Raw genomic sequence first — 9,558 nt, 5'->3', positions numbered from 1 at the left:
ATCATCATCATCTTCATCATCATCATCATCATCATCTTCTTCATCATCATCATCATCATCACATGGAGGCGAAGAAGTGTGTTCACATGTGGAGTCTAAAGACTTAACGAGTTAAAGAGTTAAAGATAATTATATAAACTAATTAGACACCATCTTCATCTTCATCATCATCATCATCATCATCATCATCATCATCATCTTCATCATCATCATCATCATCATCATCATCATCATCTTCTTCATCATCATCATCATCATCATCATCATCATCTTCTTCATCATCATCATCATCATCACATGGAGGCGAAGAAGTGTGTTCACATGTGGAGTCTAAAGACTTAACGAGTTAAAGAGTTAAAGATAATTATATAAACTAATTAGACACCATCTTCATCTTCATCATCATCATCATCATCATATATCACATTTCCCCCTGGGATCAATAAAGTATTTCTGATTATTATCATCATTATTATGCAAATAACTAAACTCCAAGCATGTCTCAAGGACATAAAAACCTGGATGAGCTGCTGTTTTCTCTTATTAAACTCAGATAAAACAGAGGTTCTGATACTTAAACACCTTAGAGACACATTATCTAATGATGAAGCTGCGCTAGACGACATCGTCTTTGCTTCCAGTGAAACATCAGGAACTTGGGAGTGATCTTCGATCCTGATTTATCCTTTAATTCACACTTAAAACAAATTTCTAGGACAGCCTTCTTCCACTTGCGTAATATCTCAAACATCAGACATGTCCTTTCTCAAAAAGACGCAGAAAAACTAGTCCAGGCCTTTGTTCCATCCAGACGTGATTATTGTAATTCCTGATTATCAGGCTCCAGCAGGAAGTCGTTAAAGACTCTGCAGTTTGTCCTAAATGCTGCAGCACGTGTCCTGAAGAGAACCAGGACCAGAGACCACATGTCTCCTGTGTTAGCTTCACTACACTGGCTTCCGGTTAAATCTAGAATAGAATTTAAAATTCTCCTCCTCACCTTCAAGGCCCTTAATAACATGGCACCATTATACCTCAAAGAGCTGATAGTACCTTATCAACCCACTAGAGCCCTGAGCTCCCAGAATTCAGGCTGTCGTCCCTAAAGTCTCTAAAAGTAGAGGAGGAGCCAGAGCTTCAGCATCAAGCTCCTCTCCTGTGGAATCATCTCCCACTTTCAGTTCGGGAGGCAGACTCCCTCTGTACGTTTAAGAGTAGGCTTAAAACCTTCCTTTTTGATAAAGCTTATAGTTAGAGCCAGTCCAGGTTTGACTTAGACCTGCTCTTAGTTAGGCTGCTATAGGTTTAGAAGGTCGGGGGACACATGACACACGGAGCTTCTCTTTCCAGCTTCTCCTTCCTCTTCTCAATCGTTATCACATCAAAGATATTAATATCTCATCACTACATGTTACTGACTTGACTTCTTCCCCGGAGTCCCTTTGCCTTATCGTCCGCAGATCCAGGGCCGCAGCTGTGGATCGTGATCTGTGGATCACGTATCAGAGATCGTAAGGGTGGATCCAGTTTGCGGATTCTGCATCGTGCTGGCTGATCGTGATAATAAAGGCAGATCCTTTATCGTGTTGGCATCAGATACTGGTGGTGGACCACGACCGAGGTGGCAGCTGATGATGGATCCTAATGGCGGCAGTGGACAATGACTGTGGACTATAGTGGCATCCGATCTTGATGGTGGATCCTGATCGTGGTGGCTGCTGACCACAGACTGTGATTGAAGCAGGACTGCTCGATACATAGTATTTCTCCTCAGAAACTCGACCATTAATGACATTAATCCACCAATTCACTGACCTTCAGTTATACTTCAAAATGTTTACCCTCATCAATGCTGCTAAAACCTTTATCTTGATGTTCTCCTTTACACGTGACATCTATTCACTTCTGTCCGTCCTGGGAGACGGATCCTCACATGTGGCTCTGAGGTTTCTACCTTCTTTACCTGTTAAAGGTTTTAGTAGTTTTTCCTGACTCTTGTTGAGGGTTAAGAACAGTGGACGTCTCACCATGTTAAAGACTATGAGACAAATTGTGATTTGTGAATATGGGCTATACAAATAAAATCTGATTGATTGATTGATTGATGATGGGAGGTGAAGGAGGAGGTGAAGGAGGAGGTGAAGGATGTTTTTCATGAAATCGAGTGTGAGCGACAGAACAAAGGTTTCCTCCTCTTTATTCTCACATTAGAGCAGCTGGGCTCTTTCCCCAGAGGAGCCTCATGAATAGATTATTGGGGACTAAACACCCCCCCCATCCTCCTCAACCTCCAGCCCTGCCCCCACCTCCCCTCTCGCAGCCTACAAACCACACACACACACACACACACATGCACACACACACACATGCACACGCACACACATGCACACACACACACACACACACACACACACACACACACACACACACACACACACACACACACACACACTGTAAAACAGTAACACGCAAACTTCACATGTTTCAGTTTTTAACCAGTAAATCAGCAACAACACTGTAAAGCATCAAAGAGCGACATTCACCTGGAGAAGATTTAATTAAAACTAAAAAAGGAAGTTGTGTTATCTTATTCATAACATAACTGTTACTTCATAGTCGTAAATTATGAGATTTTACACTTGCTACAACAAAGTTGTTTTCAGACATGAACTGAACTCTGAACATAATCCAGAGGGTCTGTCTGGATTATGTGTGTAACATGTCAGAGTGAGTCCATGTGAGGAGACAGCAGGACAATGTGTGGAAGCTTCCCAGAGAGCGAGTGGACGTGTTGATGAGGTTTCTAACACGTGACGGACGTGAAACTGGAAGAACACAAAGATCTCAGGATGAAGAAGAGGAGCCGTACACGTAGAAGACAAAGACGTCAATTTAGAGACCACTCACAGGTTTTTCGTACATCTGGACATGATACTATGTATATTAGTTAGCCATCTATATATGTGACTGACGAGTTGACATGAGGACCTCTCTCCATCAGAGGACAGGAAGTGGAGAGTGTCCTCCATCACTAAGGAACTCACATGGTCCGACACTTCACTGCTGTGGTGTAAAACAACCCGTGTGTAGTAGTGCTCTTCTATCACACTTCCAATCATAGACTATTTATCTGGTTATATTTACAGTGCCCATTACAAGGCTTATGATATGATGCTCTCATCATACTTATTATACTTTTATCCTTCTAACTATTTATGTAATTATGAATGTGGACAGATGTGTGTGTAGGAATGAGTGTGAATTGTTTTTTAGGTGCACAGCACATTTCGTTCAAGGAAAATAAAACTGTCTAATTCTAATTCTGATTATACATACTCTTATTATCAGTTATATTATTGTAATTGTCTAACAGTCGCAGTTCACACGCAGCTGTAGCTGTACTGGAGAAAGAACGTGTGATCACATGACACCAGACGTCTCTTCACTGGCTTCTTTTTAAGATTTTTAGATTTGAGTATTTCTTAATAATTTAACCAGTCTTTAATTGGTTTAACTGTTGGACCTTCCCGAGCTCTGAGGTCGAACAACATGATTCTCCTGGACGTCCTGAGGGGACTTTACTCTGGAATAAGTTTCCTTTTCTCAAATGTTGCAAAGCAATGGTTAAATCACTCAGGAGCCGCTTCTTCTCACTGCCTTTAAATTTGAGTTCAAGGGTTAAATTGGATATAGTGGAATATTTTATAAATGATTTATGATGTCTACCATTTTATTATTTTCTATTTATTCTGTGTTTTGAAATACTGTATATTTTTATTTTTGTCAGCTGTGGTTGTTTTATACATGTGACTAAACTTTGACTTGACTATAGAAGGGTTAGTGTGTCAGTGGGTATTCAGGGAAGCATCTCCTCCTTTTCTGTTTACTGACACTTACTGTCCTGAGTTTGTTTGAGGGAAAAAGATGAAGCAGCTCTTTGCTTTGTGAAATGAAGCAGCTCTTCAAACATCAGCAGCAGCTCGCTCCATTTACTGATGTTCACTCAAAAACCACCTGGGCATAACAAAAGTCTAAAATATCAGGAAACTCTATACATTTCTGTCTAAATATAATTGACCCTTCTTTTCTATTTTGTGACTGCTTGTGAAATGTGTTTATGTTTATATACCTTCATGTTATTTTATCTATAACGTGGTTTAAAGTGGACAAACTGCTGCAGTGTGTATTTCCATGTCCTCTCTCCTGCCTCTGGAGCTGCAGACCTGCCTCCTGAGCCCCTCCTCTGATTGGCTGACTGCACTTTGAGTGACATGCGACCAGGCCTATCACCGGTCTCATTCTGGTAAACACAGCTGAAAGTCACGTGATGTTTGCAGCTATAGAAAACCAGCCACATGTTTACAGTCGTTACAACCGGATGTTTCTGAACGGAAGTGACACCGTCCTCATGTCTGTTCAAGTCTTAGCAGGACAGTCAGTGTAGGAGTAACGTCCCGAGTCACAGTACGGAGTTTCAATATGGAGTAACGAGTAACGTAGACTTTACTCCGTAGTGATCACAGCGACACGTCAGAAGAAATAAAGCGTAACCGCTGGTCTCGAACAGAAACGTTCTCAGGAGGAATGTGCACGGACACATTCTCGTCCTACATCCCTCCACGCTGCAGTGTTTCTTCAGAGTTGTTTGTTGTGGTTAGCCTGTGGTAGCTAACAAGCTGCTAGCTCAGCAACATGTCTGCTTGGTGTCGCGTTCGGTGTGGAGGGGGGGTGGTGGGTTCGGAGGCTGGACTGGTACCGGCTGGGTGGGGCTGTACCCGAACCCATATGACATCATACGGGGGAGGAAGTACGACACGAGACGTTTCAATCACACATGTCTTAGAAGGGACTGAGTGAAAAAGTCCGTAGTGACTGTTTTCGTACTTTGAGGCCCCCTACTGGCCCCTTCAAGTCATTACAGATAGTAAAACCCCAGAAAATGTATTTTACACAATATGGGCCCTTTAAAGAACCTTGTTCTCAGTTGTCACATGTGTGGTTCTGCAGCCTGAAGGCGACAGGAGAGGATCCGTCCTCACACCTGATACACAGGGTTCTGCTCGAAGAGACGGAGAACCACTTCGAGAAAGTTTGTTTCTTCTCATGTAGTGAATCCTGTTGTTGTGTTGATGTGTTCAGCCCCATCAGCATCTCTTGTACTTGTGTCCTGGGAGAGGATCCTCACATGGGACTCTGAGCTTTATTCACTGATCACAAAGTTTCTCTGTAGCTAAGAACAGAGGAAGTTGCTCCTTGTTAACATCTATGAGAAAAACTGGAATTTGTGAATATGGGCTATGAAATACAAATACATACTGTATATGTTCTCATTTGCTGTTATGCATTTTGACATCATCATGTGTTGGGATTTTAAAAGGCCTGATAAGTCTCATGCAACTCTGTCAACACATTGACGTTCACGACAGCTTTGGGGTTGGTCCAGAGCCTGGCATCAAACCGTTGATCCCCAGGGAGGAGAATAGAGATGTTATTGTCTGAAGTGGCTTTAAATTATTCATAAGATGAATCCATGAGGCTGCAAAGACCCCCACCCCATTCCTCAGCATCTCATCATCAACTTGGTTTCAGCTGTCAATCAAGACATTTCACCCTATTTATATCATCAATAATAATAAAAAACCAAACTGACCAGAAACACTTGAACAAACATCAGTGAGATAAGAACCATCTTTAACAAACATTTATTTAACGTCTACTTTGATTTTTCAGTTTGGTCCAATCTGCTAACATGGAGGAGCCTAACAAACAGAGACCATCACCACAGCCCTGAAGAGGAACTTGTGTTGTGTAGATGCAGCAGAGTCCGTTTCCATGGTGACACAACGCTGTTTTTTACCTTTATGACACGATCCAGTTATATTCAAGTCTTCACATTTAATATCTTCACATCAACATAAAGTTACATTTCGAAAAGGTCACAGATTCTTAGGAGGTAGCAAGATGACAGTTCACCCAGGGGAATTCTGGGATATCAGAGTCCATCCCTTTCTACTGTGATGACAAGGGCAGAGCTGTGTGTGTCTTAGTTTGGAGGAATTCATTGTGTCTTGACTCGCTGGTGTGGGATTATAATTCTCATTTAGGGTGCTGGAGGTCCATTAAGAGTCCATTAAGGTATAATCTTTAAAGAAATGTCTCTTGCTTTAGTCAATGATCTTTTATTACTTTTAATTACACTGACAATGTTGCAGTTTTGAACGCCTACACGAAAAACTAGAGATCTCCAAATCTGAATCAGCCCTAATCTTCGAACTCCTGTATGAGAAGTTATATCAAGAATTTGAAACTATATTTGTGTAGAAATTAACCTTGTTAACGTAGAGGAATAAGACACCATGCGTTTTATCGCGTTCTTTTTTAGGATTGTGCGCCATGTCTTGGCTCGTCGTTGAACGGGAATGATTCTTGCTTTGTATTGTTTGTTTACATCCAACACCAAATGTCTTAAAGAAGCTATATCTAAAGGATAAAGCATAAGGAGCATTACTTAATTTACAGCTGAAATAAACAACGGATCATGGATCTGAATTTCTTAGAATAAAAAACGTAAGATACATCAAGTGCGCTCAGTTTTTAATTTGATTTGAAGCTCCCAGCAGTAACTGCACTTTATGCTCTGTCTTCTCTCCTGCTTAGGTCACAGGTAGGGTCATCAGTGCAGTTCAGTTAAAGGGTCCCAGGCCGTATCGATGAGGCCGGCAGCAGTCGGGAAGAAACTGTTTTTGTGGCGTGAGGTTTTGGTCCTGATGGCCTTCAGCCTCCTGCCAGAGGGAAGTTGCTTAAAGACTCCAAGTCCAGGGTGGAGGGGTCGGCCACAATCTTACCTGCGCACCTCAGAGTCCTGGAGACGTACAGGTCCTGGAGAGAGGGCAGGTTGCAGCCGGTCACCTTCTCGGCGGAGCGGATGATGCGCTGCAGCCCGGTCCTGTAGCAGCAGTGAACCATACGGCGATGGATTAGGTAAAGATGGACTCGATGACGGCAGGGTAGAAGTTCACCATCATTGACTTTGGCAGGTTGTATTTCTTCAGCTGCCGCAGGAGGTACATCCTCTGCTGGATGTGTTGAGGGAGACGATGTTCAGCTCCCACTTCAGGTCCTGGGTGATGAAGGTGCCCAGGAAGCAGAACGACTCCACAGTGTCCACTGGAGAGTCACACAGGGTGATGGATGGACTTGGTTCTTCCTGAAGTCCACAGTCATCTCCACTGTCTCAGAGCGTGGAGCTCCAAGTTGTTGTCACTGCACCAGGTCACCAGGTGGTACATCTCCCACCTGTGAGCAGACTGGTCCCCACCAGAGGAGGAATAGGGAAATGAAAGGAGCTGGGTTTCTGCATTTGAGGACAGAAAGGACATTTGCTTTATTTTTATGATGATACCTTACCCACGAGGAATTAGAGAATATAGTGTGAGCAAAGGACCATGACCACTGAGCAGAAGGTTGTTGTTCCTCGGCCATCCTGGTGAGTTCCATTCTTTTTTGGGCTTTTTGTTTTTGCAATGCATTGTGTTTCCGGAGTTATATTTTTGAAGTTGAGTTTGAGTTTCTGTTTAATACTTTACAGTGAGCTGGGTTAGAGTCCTCTGACACCAACATTTCCTCACTTAACCAGGCCGTGATAAAACGTGTCACAATAGCTCCTGAATCATTATAGTAACTATTTATTACAAAGTCCTGCCCCGCCCCTAAACAAAATTCCCAGTGATAGGTTCAGTAGTTTTCGAATAATTCAGCTGACAAACAAACAAACAGCAATGAAACGTAACTTTGTTTAGAGATAACGAGAAAGAAGATCAGTTTTATTTGAACATATTTTGTTTCTGTCAGTGTTGATGCCTCAACTCTTTTGATCTGGAGTCAACTATCTCAATAACTTCCTGCTCCCCAGATGATTAACCATTTAATGACTGTACGGCCTCTACTGTAGCGCCACCCTCAGGACAAATAAACATTTTTCGACCCTAATATTTCGATGATCAGTTCAGGAAGTCTGTGAAGAACTCTGGAATCAGACTGTTGCTTGCACTGTACCCATCTATCCACCAGGGGGACCAGAGTCATTCATTCTTTTCACTTGTATATTAAACCTATTCTGCTCATGTGTTACAGTGCAAATGTTACCTTCGAATCCCAACAGAGACATTCTTGTGTCTCTTTATCTGGTTTCTTCTCTGGTGATAAATTTGCGGACAATTTTTTTTTAAAGGAAGAGAAAGTGTAGTAACCGCTGATGTAGGGAATAAATAAATATGCAGAGGGATCCTGTGCAGGTACAATCCACTGCTGCTGAGTGTAAACACAACTGATCTTCAGCAAAAGACTCTATCTCTATAACAGTAAAAGGTTCAGATGTAGAAGAAGAAGAAGGAGAAGAAGAAGAAGAAGAAGAAGAGGTTGAGGAGGAGGGTTGTTGTTTCAGCAGACGACTGACTCAGGAGAATAAAAACCTCCTGGACTCATAACGAACTTTAACGAGTCTGTAGCCTCCGCAGCTCCATCTTATCACAACTTATCACAGAGCCGTGCACGTCCAGTGTGCATGTGCAGCAAAAATTAAAACATATAAACAGACATTTAGCTCTGATTAAAAATCCTTATTACGCTTTAATGAGAAGAAAATACAAATCAGTTGAAATAGAATCGGACAAATAAAAATGAGAATAAACGTTATGAAGACAGAAAAGAATAAAAAGTCTCATATGTGACTTAAATTTAAGAAACAGAAAAGATTTTAAAAGAAATAAATATTTTCCTAAACTCAATGACGCCTTTAATTGGTTTAATCTCAGACTCCGACTGAAAAACCAGAGACTGACGGAATAAAGATGTTTATTCTTCACAGTCAAATCAGAGCTTTTATTAATAACATATTCAAACATTAATTCATCAACTTGAGACGTTTTCAGCCTGGTTCTGAAGTTATTAAAGACATTATTTTTATTTTGTATTAAGTCCTCATCATATTAAAGAATCAGCTTATAAAGTCATAAATCTACAGTAAACCTCCGGTCGGATGCTGAATGGTGACATGTATGAAACATTTGTCCTATGAACAGACTCGTTTCTCCCTCTGAAAACAATCCCAAACTATTTTATTCCAAAAAATACACACATGTACACACACCCACACAATATATAGAGTTTATATTAACACAGGTTTTGTAATGCAGGACCTTCTAAAGTGTAAAATACAGCTGGTGCATGGCCTGTAAAAAACATTACTAACTGGTCTCGTGTGTCACAGTAAACAGCCGGTCGACTTTACCCAGCGTCCTTCACTCAGGTGAACCGAGCTTCTACCTGTTCAAATGATGAGCATCATACTGATAAAACTTCATATGTTACCTCGTCGTTGTGGGATGTAAACAGGGTAACCGCGCAGAGTAGTAGACGCCGACTTGAAATACTGTCGTAGCGACCACTTTCAAGGGTTAGGGTTAAAAACGACTTTGGGCCTCAGATTAGATTCACGCGTCACTAATGAGGATTAAAGCAGCAGTTTCTCATCAGCGCCACCTCACTGTTGGTTTTCAG

The sequence above is a fragment of the Hippoglossus hippoglossus genome, chromosome 1 (assembly GCF_009819705.1).
Source record: "Hippoglossus hippoglossus isolate fHipHip1 chromosome 1, fHipHip1.pri, whole genome shotgun sequence".
NCBI lineage: Eukaryota > Metazoa > Chordata > Actinopteri > Pleuronectiformes > Pleuronectidae > Hippoglossus > Hippoglossus hippoglossus.
Note: the sequence above shows the minus strand (reverse complement) of the source record.